The following is a 14,982-nucleotide window of genomic DNA, read 5'->3' on the forward strand; positions in this document are numbered from 1 at the left end:
TCTCTGGGGGTGATTCTTCGGCATAATCATAAGTAATTTTGGCTTCTCCTTTCTAGGAATAAGTTTCATCAGGACAAGCCCCCAGATTGAGGGCTTGGCCTATTAAATTGGCAACTCCCAATTCTTGTGAGACTATCAGGAATTCCCCAGACTGGGGCTCCTATTGATCCCCCTTTCAAACCAGCACTGTTGAGTGTACCTGGTGTTGTTAGAGTGACCCTATTTCACCTGGGGAGGAATGAGTTCAGGTGGGTACCTCTTGTTGCTGATTGAGAGTTGGGAAACTGGTTCTGGGGAATATAAGGCACCCAGCTGCTATGCTGTTCCTCCAGTCTTAGGGTCCCAAACCAGTTCACCTTCTTCTTACCACCTTTGGCATCCCCCTTTGGTCATTTCTTCTTTATGTTCAGTGTTTATAGTCATGCTTAGGTTGTAGGGAGTATGGGAAAAAGGGTCTACACCATCTTGTCTGGACTGGAAAACCACTGAAATTTACCATTTCTAAACTCTCCAGATTTATTTGTATCTCCATTAGTGGTTACGTCTTTAGCTGTGCCGATGCTCTGTCATTGGAAATAGTAATAGTGCTAATAAAGCCAAGATAAAGTCTCTAATGGATAGTTGCATATGTTAATTTCATGTTAATAATTAATAACTCATGCCAAATTCCAAACCAGGTTTCACCTCAGCCTTCCAACTTCTCCCTGGCTCTCCATCATTTCCGTGTGTTACTTCTTGGCATGTTACTTGTATTCATAGACCTTCAGGCATACAACATAAAAGCTGTATTGCTCTTATATTCTCAACCGTCTTGAGGAAATTTAAGGACAATTGAGAAATGACATTATGTGGATGAGTGAGAGAACATTTATTCTTTGCAAAAATTAATTGTGGAGTTGCTGGTAGAGAACACAGTGGCGCACGTGTGCTCTGTCCTGAAGAGGCATGGAGTGACCACCCATGTGTTCACTTTACAAGTTCAAAAGCACGTCATTCATTCTTCTTGCCTTTGAAGAAAAAAACTAGCACATATAGAAACCTACTCCTTAAAAAATGGAAATAAGTGAATGAAAACACAAAAAATACAGTACTACCACTATCAAATAAACAACCACCATAAATGTTTTTTTAATTTAATCTTTTACTTTGATGTTTTCTCATCAATACTACTGTTACTCCCAATATTTCCTTTTTTATGGAATATAAAAGTAGATGGGATTGGCTTTTTTTTCCATTAATTTTTTAGTGAAGGAGCAACATGAAAAGAAATTTCAGAAAATGAAAGTGATCATCAAGCTTTTCTGCCAGGTCCTCAGGGTCACTTAAATGTTGCTTTCCCTTCTGTCTGAGTCTCTAAGGAAGCACTGCCTTGCAAATAAGATTGGTAGTGTGTTCATCTGGAAGATACATGCATAATTCTTTAAAAAAATTAGGCACACAGACATTTTAATTTTTAAATGTTTGTGGCAAAGAGGAGTTGTAATGAGCACTTTATCATTTTTGAGAGTCTGTTTCTAACCTTGGTGTGACATTCACCAAAAATAGTGGTGTAATTCAAGTACATTTAAAATATTTCCAATGATAATTCCAAATGTTTATGAAAATAGCTGGATATATCAGATATTAAACATGTTAGAAACAATTTTTCCAACACTTTCAAAATGTTTTAGGGATTTTTTTTAACAATTTTTTTTTTTGCCTAGGTCAGATTCTTTTAAAATTCAATTGTATTGAGATATATTAACAGATCATAAAATGCATCCAAAGTACACCATCAATGGCTCCCATTATCATCACATAGTTGTGCAGTCATCACCACAATCAATTTTAGATTGCAATTATTGTAATAATAATAAGATAAAGTAAAAATATAAAAGAAAACCCAAAATATCCCATAGCCTTTATACTCCCTATTGTTGACATCTAGTATTGGGTGTGGTAGATTCGTTACTGTTGATGAGAGAATATTAAGATATTACTGTTAATGATGTTCCGTAGTTTGCAATAGGTACATTTTCTGTCAGATATCCCTCTATTATTAGCTCTTTATAATAATATCATACATTTGTTTTACTTCATAAAAGAACTTTATAATATTTATACTATTAATCACAGTCATCTTCCATCAGAAGCTTCACTGTGTCATATATTTCCATGTTTTCACCTCTAACTTTCCTTTTGGTGACATCCATAACTCTAAACTTTTCAGCTACATTCACTCACAGTCATTTTTAATTATACTAGTAATTACACTCAGGATATTCAAAACAATGTGCTACGGTCACCTCTGTCCATTTTCAAGCTTTTGAGTTCAACCTTGTTAAATGTTCTGTGCACATTAAGCAACATTACCCATTCTGTAGCCTCATTCTATTCCCTGGTAACCCATATTCTAGATTTTATGTCTATGAGTTTACCTAGTATATTAGTTCATATTAGTGCAATCACACAATATTTGTCCTTCTGTGTCTGACTTATTTCACTCAATATAATGTCCTCGAGATTCATCTGTGCTGTTGCATGTTTGAGGACTTCATTCCTCTTTACTGCTGAATAATACTCCGTTATATGTCTATACCACATTTGTTTATCCATGCATCTGTTGATGGACACTTGGGTTATTTCCAGCTTTTGGCAATTGTGACTAATGCCTCTGTGAACATTAGTGTACAAATATCTGTTTGTATCCCTGCTTCCAAATCTTCTTGGTATATATGCTTAGGTCAGAATTTAATGGAGATGGTTTTAAAAGAAGACAGGATATCATGAGAAAGGAAAACTCATCAAAGAAAGAAATAAAGGTAGGTCAGAGGACATCTGATAAAAAGGAATTTCAAAGAGGGCATGATGATGATAAAGGCTTTACTGTCAGTCAGGACTGGCCATCCCAAGATGAAAACATTATTGACCCTATGCACGATGCTTGTGCTTACCTTGGGCTCCACTTGGCACTAGAACCAGGAAGATGGTTGTTGGGCATTGTATCATATCCCCCACAAAAGGTAAGTTCAGGTCCCAACTCCTGCTTCTGTGGGTGAGAACCCATTTGTAAACACAGTCTTTGAAGATGTTATTAGTTAAGATGCGGTCAAACAGAAAGAGGGTGGTCCTTAATCCAATATGGCTTGAATCTTTATAAACAAAAGATATTGGACAGAAAAAAAACATGGGGAACAGCTAAAAGCTGGAAGCCAATGGAACCTTGAAAAGAAAGAAAATGCTGCTGTGTACATTGTCATATAACAAAAAACCAAGGACCAAGGATTGCTGGTGTCCAGCCCCATAATCTCACAGTCTTTGGGGAGAAAGCTGACCTTGCCTCAATTTTGGACTTTTCTTAACCTCAAAAACAATAAATTCCTAATGTTAAGCCAACTTATTGTATGGTATTTGTTTAGCAGCTAAGAAACTAATGCAGTGATAGCATGTTTGGCATGCGTGAGGGAAGGCACCTTTGCCTAAGTGTGCTGCTCTTGTAGAATGTAGAGACAAGTCCAGTTGATCCTGGAAAGCCTGAGTTACAGGCCTGCTTTCTATTTTACCACTTGAATATTGACATACTTGTCCCTCTACTTCAGTATGTTTAATGGTTGTGGAAATGCTTAAGGATTCCTTCAAATCCTAGCAGCAGTCAAAACTGACCTATATTCTTATCTCTTTGTCCAGGGTTCCTATGTAATTGATGTTGTTTTCCCTTCCCCTGTGAAGGGCTGAAGACTGAGTTGTACCTCAGGCCCTATCCATACCCTGCCTGGGTCCTTGGGTGGTGATCACGAATACACATGATCAGATAGCGATGATTTGTTACAGGAGAAGTAGCAAAATTCAATCTATTTTGAAATATAGACATAGCTGAAAAAGAAGAATCCTTTACCTGGAATTCCTGATAAGAAAGAATGTTGAGTACCAGTTCTGCTATGGAGGTTTAATTCCATGACAGTCCATTCTTCTCTCTGATTACTAAGAAAAACTTGACAAAATACAAAACTAGTTCTATAAGGACTCTGAAAATTAAACAAGAGCAGGCATAGTGTGGAGGGGATTCAGCTTCTGGAGAAGTCACTCTCAAAAGAATGAGGTTCCTTTTCTTTTCCTCTCCAGGCTTTGCCCAAGGGCAGTCATGTTGTAGTGTCAGAGTAATGCTGATTGCAAAGAATAAGTTGGAAGGGTTCCTTCTCTACTGTTATTAGAATAGCTTGAGAAGGATTGACGTCATAGTTCCTTAAATGTTGGTAGAATTCACCACTGAAGACATCTGATCCTGGCCTTTTCTTTTTTAGGAGATTCTTTTATTCCTGATACAATATTTTTTTTTACCAGTTATAGGTCTATTCATATGTTCAGTTTCTTCTTGAGTCAGTTTTGGTAATTTGTGTTCCTAGGAATTTGTCCATTTCATCTAGGTTATCTAATTTTTTGTATATGATTGTTTATAGTGTTCTGTTATAATCCTTTTTTTTTCTCTGTAAGGTCGGTGGTAATGTCCCCACTTTAATTTCTAATTTTAGTTATTTGTGTCTTTTCCCCCTCTCTTGTTTTTAAAAGCCAGTCTAGCTAAAGGTTTGTGAGTTTCATAATATTTTCAAAGAAGCAATTTTGGTTTTGCTGATTTTATTTATTGTTTTTCTATCTTCTATTCCATTGATCCTGCTCTAACATTTATTATCTCCTTCCTTCTTCTAGCTTTGCATTCAGTTTTCTCTTCTTTTTGGTATAAAGTTAGGTTATTGATTTGAAATCTTTCTTTTTATTAATGTAGACATTTGCAGCTATATATTTCTCTCTGAGCACTGCTTTCACTACATCCCAAAGTTTTGATGTATTGTTTTCATTTTCATTTGTTGCTGATCTAAATACCTGTGATTTTTTTCTTTGACCCACTGATTTAGAGTGTGTTGTTTAATTTCCACATATTTGTGAATTTTCCAGTGTTCATTCTGATTTCCAATTTCATCTCTCTGCATTCTAAGAAGATATTTTATATCTTTTATATATTAAATTTGTTTAGACTAGTTGTGTGGCTAAACATAGGGTCTATCCTGGAGAATAATACAAGTGCACTTGGGAAGAATGTGTATCCTGCTGTTGTTGGGTGAAGTGTTCTATATATGTCTATTAGGTAAAATTTGTGTATAGTTTTGTACACAACCCCTATTTCATTTTTAAACTTCTGTCTAGATGTTTTATCTACATTAAAGTGGGAGATTGGAGTCTATAGTTATTATCATAAGCTATTTCTCCCTTCAATACAGTAAAAAAGAATTTTGGAGCTCTTTTGCTTGGTGTGTTTCTAAGTGCTAAATCTTCTTGATAAATTGAACTTTCAATCAATATATAATATCCTTCTTTGTCTCTTGGAACAGTTATTTAATTAAAGTTATTTTGTCTAATATTAATATAGCCACATCAGCTCTCTTTTGTTTACTATTTGCATGGCATATCTTTTTTCATTCTTTTACTTTCAACCTACTTGTGTCTTTGGATCTAAGGTGAGTCTCTTTTAGACAACGAATAGTTTGATTGTGCTGGTTTGAAAGGATGTATGGAGCCTAGAAAAGCTATGTTTTAATCAAAATTCCATTTCGTAAAGGCAGAATAATCCCTATTCAATACTGTACGTTTGAAACTGTAATCAGGTGTGATTGAATCAAGAGTGTTTGTTAAACTGGATCAGGTGATGACATGTCTCCATCCACTTGGGTGGGTCTTGATTAGTTTCTGAAGTCCTATAAAAGAGGAAACATTTTGGGTAATAAGAGATTCAGAGAGAGCAGAGCAGAATGACATGAGCAGAGTCCACCAGCCAGTGACCTTTGGAGATGAAGAAGGAAAATGCCTCCTGGGGAGCTTCATGAAACAGGAAGCTGGGAGAAGAAGCTAGCAGATGACACCTTGTTCACTATTGGCCCTTCCAGGTGAGAGAGAAACTCTGACTGTGTTTGCCGTGTGCCCTTTCACTTGAGAAAGAAACCGTAAACTTCATCAGCCTTCTTGAACCAAGGTGTCTTTCCCTGGATCTCTTAAATTGGACATTTCTATAGACTTGTTTTAAATGGGACATTTTCTTGGTCTTAGAACTGTACACTAGCAGCTTATTAAATTCCCCTTTTTAAAAGTCATTCTGTTTCTGGTATATTGCATTCCGGCTGCTAGCAAACTAGAACATTGATCATGATTTTTAAATCTACTCTTCAAATATCTGCTTTTAATTGATGAGTTTCATCTACTTGCATTTATAGAGATTGCTGATGACTGAGACTTATTCTGCCATTTTACTATTTGTTTTTTTTATGTCATGTACACCTTTTGTTTACCAATTACTCCAATATTGCCTTCATTTTTTTTCTTTATTAGAGAAGCTGTGGGTTTACAGAACAAGCGTGCACAAAATATAGGATTCCCAAATATTACCCCACCCTGAACCTCTTGCTTTGGTGTGGAATATTTGTTACAATTGATGTTAGCACATTTTAATAATTGTATTATTAATTAAAGTCCATGGTTTAATTTATGGCTCACTGTTTGTTTAGTGTAGTTCCGTGTTTTGTTTTTTTAAATTTTTATTCTATTACCAAATACATAATCTAACATTTCCTCTCTAGTCATATTTAGATGTGTATCCCAGTGCTGTTAATTGCATTTACAATGTGCTGTGATCACCACCATTCATTACCAAAACTTTTCCATCGTTCTAAATAGAAATCCTCTACATTTTAGGTCATAACATCCCATTCCCTATCCCTACCCTATCCCTTGGTGACCTATTTTCTATATTTTGACTCTATAAGTTTGCTTATCCTACTTGTTTCAAATCAGTGAGATTATACGATAGTCCTCCTTTTGGCCTGGCTTATTTCATTCAACATGATGTCTTCAAGGCTCATCCATGTAGTTGCATGAATCAGAACTTCATTACTTTTTTACAGCTGAATAATATGTCATCATACATATATACCATATTTATTTATCCATTCATTGGTTGATGGACACCTGTGTTGCTTCCATCTTTTGTCAATTGTGAATAATACCACTATGAATTTTGATGTGCAAATATGTGTTTGATAACCTTCTTTGAATTTTTGGGGTATATACCAAGTTGTGGGATTACCATGTCGTATGATATTTTTATACTTAGCTTCCTGAGGAAGGAACCTCCAAATTGTCTTCCACAGTGGCTGTCCCATTTTACATTGTTACCAGCAGTGAATGAGTGCTCTTATTTTTCTGTCACCTCTGCAATACTTAATGATTTTGTATTTTTAAAAAATAGTAGTCATTCTAATGAATGTGAAATGGCATCTTATTGTGGTTTTGGTTTGCATTTCCTTGATGGTGATTACATTGAGCACATTTTCATGTACTTTCTGATCATTTGTATATCATCTGTCATTCAAGCTTTTTGCCTGTTTTTAAATTGGATTGTTTTTCTTTTCGTTGTTAAGTTGAAGGATTTCTTTATGTTTTTTGGATATTAAGCCCTTATCAAATACGTGTTTTCCAAATATTTTCTACCTTTAGGTACGGTGTCATTTTACTTTAATGACAAAGTCCTTTGAAGAAGAAAAGTTTAAAATTTTGATGAGATCCCATTTATTTATTTATTTATTTTATTTTTTGCTTTTGCTGCTTTGGGCGTAAAGTCTAAAAAACCATTGTCTAATACAAGGTTCTACTAAAACGTCCCTATATTTTCTTCTATGAGATTGATAGTTCTAGCCCTTAAATTTAAGTATGTGATCCATTTTGAGTTGATTTTTGTATATGGTGTGAAGTAGGGGTCCTTCTTCTTTCTCTCTGTTTTTTTTCTTGCAAATGGAAATCCAGTTTCCCCAGAACCATTTGTTGAAGAGACTATTCTTCCTCATTGTCAAAAATCAGTTGGCCATAACTGTGAGGGTTGATTCTGAGCTTTCTATTAGATTCTGTTAGTCTGTCTCTCTGTCTGTCCTTGTGCCAATGCCATGCTACTTTGGTTACTGTGGTTTTGTCATAAGTTTTAAAAAGATTGGACAATATGAGTCCTCCAACCTCGTTTTTCTTTTTAAAGATTGATTTAGCTATTTGGGGGCCCCTTACCCTTACATTTAAGTTTGATGACCAACCAGTATTGCCTTCTTTTGTGTGTGATTTTTTTTTAAAATCTAGTGTTCCATTTTGATTGTCTCCCCATTACCTTTACTGTATATATTTTTAGTTATTTACTTAGTGGATACCATAGGGATTACACTTAACATACTAAATACATAAAAATACAGTTGGAATTGATACCAACTTAGCTGCAATTGTATATAAAAACTCTAGGCCTATACTGCTCTGTCTACCATATTGATGTTACTGTCACAAATTATATCTTATAGTTTGTGTGCCCATTAACATAGATTTATAATTTAACTTCTTAACTAAAGTCCATGGTTTAAATTATGGTTCAATGTTTGTTTAGTGTAGTTCCATGTTTTTAAAACAGTTTTATTCACACAGCATACAATCTATCCTAAGTGTTCAGTCAGTAGTTCTTGGTATAATAACATAGTTATGCATTCATCGTGACAGTCAATATAGAACATTTTCATTTATTTTGAAGAAAAAATCCCTTAACCCTTATATCCCCCTATTAATAACATTTAGCTTTGATATAGTGCCTTTGTTGCAATTAATGAAAGACTATTACAATGTTACTGCTAGCTATAGATTCTAGTTTACATTAACGGTAATTTTTCCTATATAACACCTTAATTTTAATACCTTGCAACAGTGATAAATATTTATTCTAGTTCATGTAAGAACTTTCTTATATTTACATAATTAGCTACCATCATTGTTTACTCTAGGTTTTTCTGAGTGATACAGTCCAAGTTCTTATCCTCTAGCTTTCCTTCTGGTGACATACACAACCATAGCCTTCCTCTTTCAATCATATTCACATTCGGTTTTGTTAATTTCACTTACTGTATTGTGCTAATCGCGCAGTATTGTACAATCCATTTACAAACCTGTACAGTGAACCTTATAGGACATTCTGTACTCCTTAATCATCAATTGCCCAATCTCTGCCCACTTTCTATCTTCCTGGTATCCTATGCCCTCAAATTTAACTCTCAGAGTTTTCTCATCATGGTTAGTTCATGTCAGTGAGACCACACGATATTGGTCATTTTTTCTCTGACTTATTCTACTCAACTTAATATCTTCAGGTTTCATTCACAGCACTGCATGCCTCATGACTTCATTCCTTCTTCCAACTACACAATATTCCATTGCAAGTATATGCTACAGTTTGCCCTTCCAGTCATTGGTCAGTGGACACTTGGACTGTCTCCATCCACTGGTAATCGTGAATAAAGCCACCATAAACAGTGTGAAAATATCTATTTAGGTTCTTGTTTTCAGTTCTTCCTAGTATATACCTAGTAATGGGATTTCTGAATCCTATGGCAATTTTATACTTAGCTTCCTGAGGAACCACCACATTGCCTTCCAGAGGGGCTGCAAGTCCTTTCTACCTACAGTAAGTAGGTCTATCTCTTTCTCTACATCCTCTCCAGCACTTGTTGTTTTCTTATTTTTACATAATAACCATTCTAGTAGGTGTGAAATGGTATCTCATTGTGGTTTTAAATTGCATTTCCCTAATAGTAGTGAAGCTGAGCATCTTTTCATATGCTTTTTAGCCATTTGTATTTACTCTTTGAAAAAGTGTCTATTAATATCTTTTGCCCATTTTTAAATTGGGTTGCGTGTCTTTTTATTGTTGAGTTATAGGATTTTAAAAATATATTCTGGATGTTATTGAGTAGGCTGCCTTTTTACTTTCTTGACAAAGTTCTCTGATTCACAAAAGTATTCAATTCTGAAGATATCCCATTTATCTATTTCTTTTCTCATTGCTTGCATTTTGCGTTTAAAGACTAGGAAACCACTTCCTACCACAAGATCTTTAAGATATAACCTTACATTTTCTTCTAGAGTTTTATGGTCTTAGCTCTAATGTTTAGGTTTTTGATCCATTTTGACTTAATTTTTGTATAAGGTGTGAGATAGGGATCCTCTTTCATTCTTTTCGATGAGAATATTCAGTTCTCCCAGCACATTTTTTACTTCCTTTTTTTTTTCACATAGGCAGGCATTGAGGATCAAACCCAGTTCTCTGGCATGGCAGGTGAGAACTCTGCCACTGAGCCACTATTGCCCACCCTTTCCCAGCACATTTTTGAAGTGACTTTTCTGTCACAGTCGAGTGGCTTTGCTGTCTTGTCAAAAATCATTGTCTGTAGATGAGAGGGTCTATTTCTGAATTCTTAATATGATTCTTTTGGTTGGTATATCTGTCCTTATGCCAATACTATACTGTTTTGACTACTGGAAGTCCAGTAGCTTGACTACTACTGAAGTCCAGTAGCTTGTAGTATGCTTTAAAATCAGAAAGTGTTAAACCTCTAACTTCATTTTTTTTTGTCAAGATGTTTTTAACTATTTGGGGTACCCTGCTCTTCTAAATAAATTTGAATATGGGTATTTCTATTTCTGCAAAGTAAGTTGTTGGAATTTTGATTGGTATTGCATTGAATCATTTTGGGTAGAATTGACAGCTTAAGTGTGTTTTCTAATCCATGAACATGGTATGTGCTTCCATTTATTGGTCTTCCTTGGTTTCTTTGGCAAATGTAGAATTCTTGATTGACATTTTTTTCCCCTGTACTTTGAATATGTCATCTGCCACCTTCTGACCTCCATCGTTACTTCTGTGAAATTGGTTGTGAATATTAATGGGAATCCTTTGTATATGATGAGTTGCTTCTCTCTTGTTGTTTTTAAGAGTCTCTATCTTTCTACAGTTTGATTATGTTTCAATGTGGATCTCTTGTGGTTTGTTCTCTTTGGCTTTCATTAAGCTTCTTGGTTGTATAGATTTATTTCTATCATCAAATTTGGGAAGTATTCAGCCATTACTCCTTCAAATATTCTTTCTGCTCCTTTTCCTCTTCTCTCCTTTTGTGACTTCCTTAGTGCATATTAAGTATGCTTTGTTATGTCTTCAGATTTGTTCATTTTTCTTCATTCTTATTTCTCAGAGTATTTAATTTCAATTGTCTTGTCTTTAGGTTCACTGACTTTTCTTCTTCCTTCACAAATCTGTTGTTGAACCTCTTTAGTGAATTTTTCATTTTAGCCTTCCTCTTTTCAACTCCAGAATTTCCATTTGTTTTTTTTTATGTAATTTCTAGCTCTTTTGTGATATTTTGTACTTGTTCATATATTGTCTCCTGATTTCATGTCATCTTTTTGCCATAGTTTCCTTTAAATCTTTGAGCTTATTTAAGATGGTTAATTTAAAATCTTTGTCTAGTAAGCCCAATTTCTGTATTTCCTCACAATTTCTTATTTTTCCTGTAAATGTACAATCCTTTCCTGTTTGTTTGTATGCCTTGTAACTTTTCCTTGAAAAGTGACCATTTAGATTATTTTAATTTGGTAACTGAAAGTCAGATTTTCCATCCTTCATAGTGTTTGATGTTGTTGGTTTTTGAGGGTTGCAGTTTGTTTGCTTAGTGGAAAAAAATTTTCCAAGGTATTTTTTTTTTTATAGACTGCATTCTTATCATGTGTGGTCATTCAAGTCTCTATTCTGTTATTTGAGTAGTTAGCCCATGTCTTGACAGAGATTTCCTTAAACACCTGGAACTGAAGAAAAGACTTTCAATCTTTGCAGATTGGCTTTGAGCTGAATCACTTCTTCAATATTTATCTAGGCTTCCTACAACTCTACCTTCATGTTCACTTCCTGCGTGCATGGAGACCAAAGATCCACCAGAAGTGCAAGCCTATGGTCATCTCAGATTTTTTGGAGCTATGGGAATGCAAATTGCACTCCATGTTCCCTACATTATACATTATCCCTTCAGAGCACTTATTTCCCCAAGAATCTTCCTCTTCATCCTCTGTCTGCTTAGTTTTTTCTGCTTTATTTGCTACTTGCCCCACCTGCTGTCCCCTGCACTGTAAGGTTATTACATGTCTTTTTAAAAACTTTTTATTTTGAAATGCTTTCAAATTTATAGAAGAGTTACAAATATAATGTAAACTCCATACAGGGAACTCTACTATACCCCATCTCTCCTGATATACAGATCCATCAATTATACATTTTGCCACATTTCGATTTGATTCTATCCTTCCATTTAGCAACCAATCAATCTATCTATCTATCTGTCTTTCAACCCATTTTCTGAAGTCTTCAGGGTAGGCTGTATATGTCATGCTATTTGAACACTTAATATTGCTATGTACATTACTTAAGAACAAAGGTATTCACATTTATAGCCACCTGAAGTCCAGTTATCAAGTTCAATAAATTTATCTTTGATATAAAGCTTACAGTCTATATTCCATTTGTTTTCATATAGCCCAATAATGACCTTTAGAGCCTTTCCTTCTTATTTGTTAGACCCCATTCAGGATCATATATTGCATTTAATTGTCATTATCTCTTTTTTTTATTAATTGTGAGACAGCATAAACTTTCCTATCCCAACCACTCCCATTTGTCTCCACTCAGTGGAATAAATTACATTCATAATGTTGCAGTACCCTCACCAACCTCCATCCATCACTACAATTTTCCCATTTCCCCAAATAGAAACCCTACACCCATTATGCATTAAATCCTCATTCTTCCTGCCCCTAGAAACCTGTACACTGATTTCTGTCATTATGAGTTTTTACATTCTCTTTATTTTCTTCAAAGTTACCATGGGTCTTAAATTTAATATCCTAAATCTCTAACAATCTTGTTTGCTTTGATAACAACTGAACTTCAATAGCATTAACAAACAACATTTCTATACCCTATTTTATGTAATTTTTGTTGCAAATTACATTCTTATACATTATGAGTCCCAAATCACTATCATTAAATTTTATGTATGTGCAATTTTGATCCTATAGGAAGTAAAAAATGGAGCTACAAATTAAAAATGCAATAGAATTGCCAGTTATATTTACCACATGGGTCCTTAACCTTCCTGAAGATCTTTACTCAATTTATTGTCTCTTGTCCTTTCCCTTCAACCTGCAGCAACTCTTCTTAGCATTTCTAATAGGGTCAGTCTAGTAGTGATAAACTCCCTCTATTTGTGTTTATCTGGGAATGTCTTAATCTCTCCATCATTTCTGAAGGACAATTTTGTTGAATATAGAATTCTTGGTTGACAAATGTTTATGCTTTCGGCACTTAAGATACGTTATCCCATTGCCTTCTTGCTGCCATGGTTTCTGGTGAGAAATTGATACAATCTAATTGAGACTTCCTTAAATATGACATACTGCTTTTCTCTTGTGAATTTCATAACTCTCTCTTATATTTGGCACAAGATAATTTAATTATAATATGTTGTGATGTGGATCTGTTTGGGTTAATCCTATTTGTAGTCAATTGAAATGTCCTGGATTGCATATTCATGTATTTTGTTAAATTTAGGAAGTTTTTCAGCCATTGTTTCTTTGAATATTCTTTCTATTTTCTTTCTGTTTTCTCCTTCTGGGACTCCCACAATGTGTGTATTGGTATGGTTGATAGTGTCTTATAGGTTCTATTGACCATGTCTGTTGATTTTTCTTCATTCTTTCTCTTTTTCTGCTCTTCAGACTGGATGGTTTCAATTGTTTTATCATCGAGTTTGTTGATTCTTTCTTCTGTCAGCTTCAATCTACTGTTGAATACCTCTAAGGAATTTTTAATTTCTGTTATTATGGTCTTTAACTCTGGTTCCTTTTCATAATTTCCATCTCTCTATCAGTACTCTCTTTATGTTTGTATATATTTTACCTGATTTCCTTTAGTTTCTCATCCATGTTCCCTTTAGTTCTTTGAACATATTTAGGACCATTTTTAAAAATCTTTATTTGGTATATCCCAGGTCTAGTCATCTTTATTGATGGCTTCTAATACTTTAGTCTTTTTCTTTGCCTGGATGATCATTCCTATTTGTTTGTATGTATTGTAATCTTTCGTTGAAATCTGGGCATTCTGGCATTTTTAATGTGTTCTTGCTGTAATTTAGAGTTGGGGGCATCTGTTCCTGTCCAGCTAGTGTTAAGACAAAGCTTTCCTGAATATCCGGAGCTAACAACAACAACAACAACAAAAAGATACGATAACAAAGACAGAACATACTTTCAAGTATTTACAGATTGACGTATGCAAGTGCTCTCCCTCACAGTTTATACATACAGTGAGTTATAGAACAGCTCAAGGCCAAAGCAGAGGGGCCTCCATGATGCTTACTGCATGTGTGTCTTATCTTGGGCATGCATGTATAGCCCTAGGAATTCCCCCATTTACATGGATGAGAATGTCCCCTTTTCCCTGGAAAACAGTTTCCTAACTGTTTGAGTGCTGCATTCTATGTCCTACAGCCAGAAAACCCTTGCCCCAGGGAGCCATAATTTGACTGTTCTCCCACAGCATTTTGTAGAAGTGCTTTGTGACCTGCCTTCTACATGAAAGGCAAGATCGGTGATCGGGGACTGTGATGAGTGTCCTAGTTCAGTCCCTCAGGCTGCCAACATAGAAATTGGGGGAGATATGCATGCTCCCAGTATGCACTCAAGAGCTACTCTGCCTCCTCTGTAACTAGGAGCAGGGACCTTTCCTGGGAGCATGGGATGGCTCTGTGCTATGTTGAGGAAATGGGAGAGGGGCAGGACAGGGCAGCATGAGATCTTACTTAGTTGCCTTTTTTTATTCAGCACTAACTCTGTTACTGAAACCCTTAAATGTTTTCTGGACTTTGAGAAAGATGTTTCTACCAGTTCTTACTGGTTGTTTAAAACTTCTGGGGTGGGGGTGGGTACAGAGCCCTTGGATGTACCATCACTCTGTCATCTTTGTTGAAGCAGGTATGTTTTTACATGTCTTTAAATGCTTTAGTCAGATGCCATATGGGAAGCTGCTTCTTCCTGAGCAGGGGTGAAACCAAGGCAAGC

The 14,982-nt window shown here is 35.3% G+C and overlaps 1 protein-coding gene and 1 long non-coding RNA gene across 2 annotated transcripts in view; one reads left to right on the forward strand and one right to left on the reverse strand.

Moving 5' to 3' along the window:
* Positions 1-14,982, forward strand: part of OCA2 (OCA2 melanosomal transmembrane protein) — a 366,025-nt gene that overhangs the window by 230,034 nt on the left and 121,009 nt on the right. The gene's annotated exons all lie outside the window — the stretch shown is intronic.
* On the reverse strand, positions 1,312-4,136 carry LOC143651601 (uncharacterized). Its single transcript, XR_013160060.1, has 3 exons — positions 3,875-4,136; positions 2,934-3,131; positions 1,312-1,397 (listed from the first exon to the last, which is right to left on the reverse strand). It is a non-coding gene; the product is annotated as an uncharacterized LOC143651601 (long non-coding RNA).

Source organism: Tamandua tetradactyla, chromosome 12 (assembly GCF_023851605.1).
Source record: "Tamandua tetradactyla isolate mTamTet1 chromosome 12, mTamTet1.pri, whole genome shotgun sequence".
Classification (NCBI taxonomy): Eukaryota; Metazoa; Chordata; class Mammalia; order Pilosa; family Myrmecophagidae; genus Tamandua; species Tamandua tetradactyla.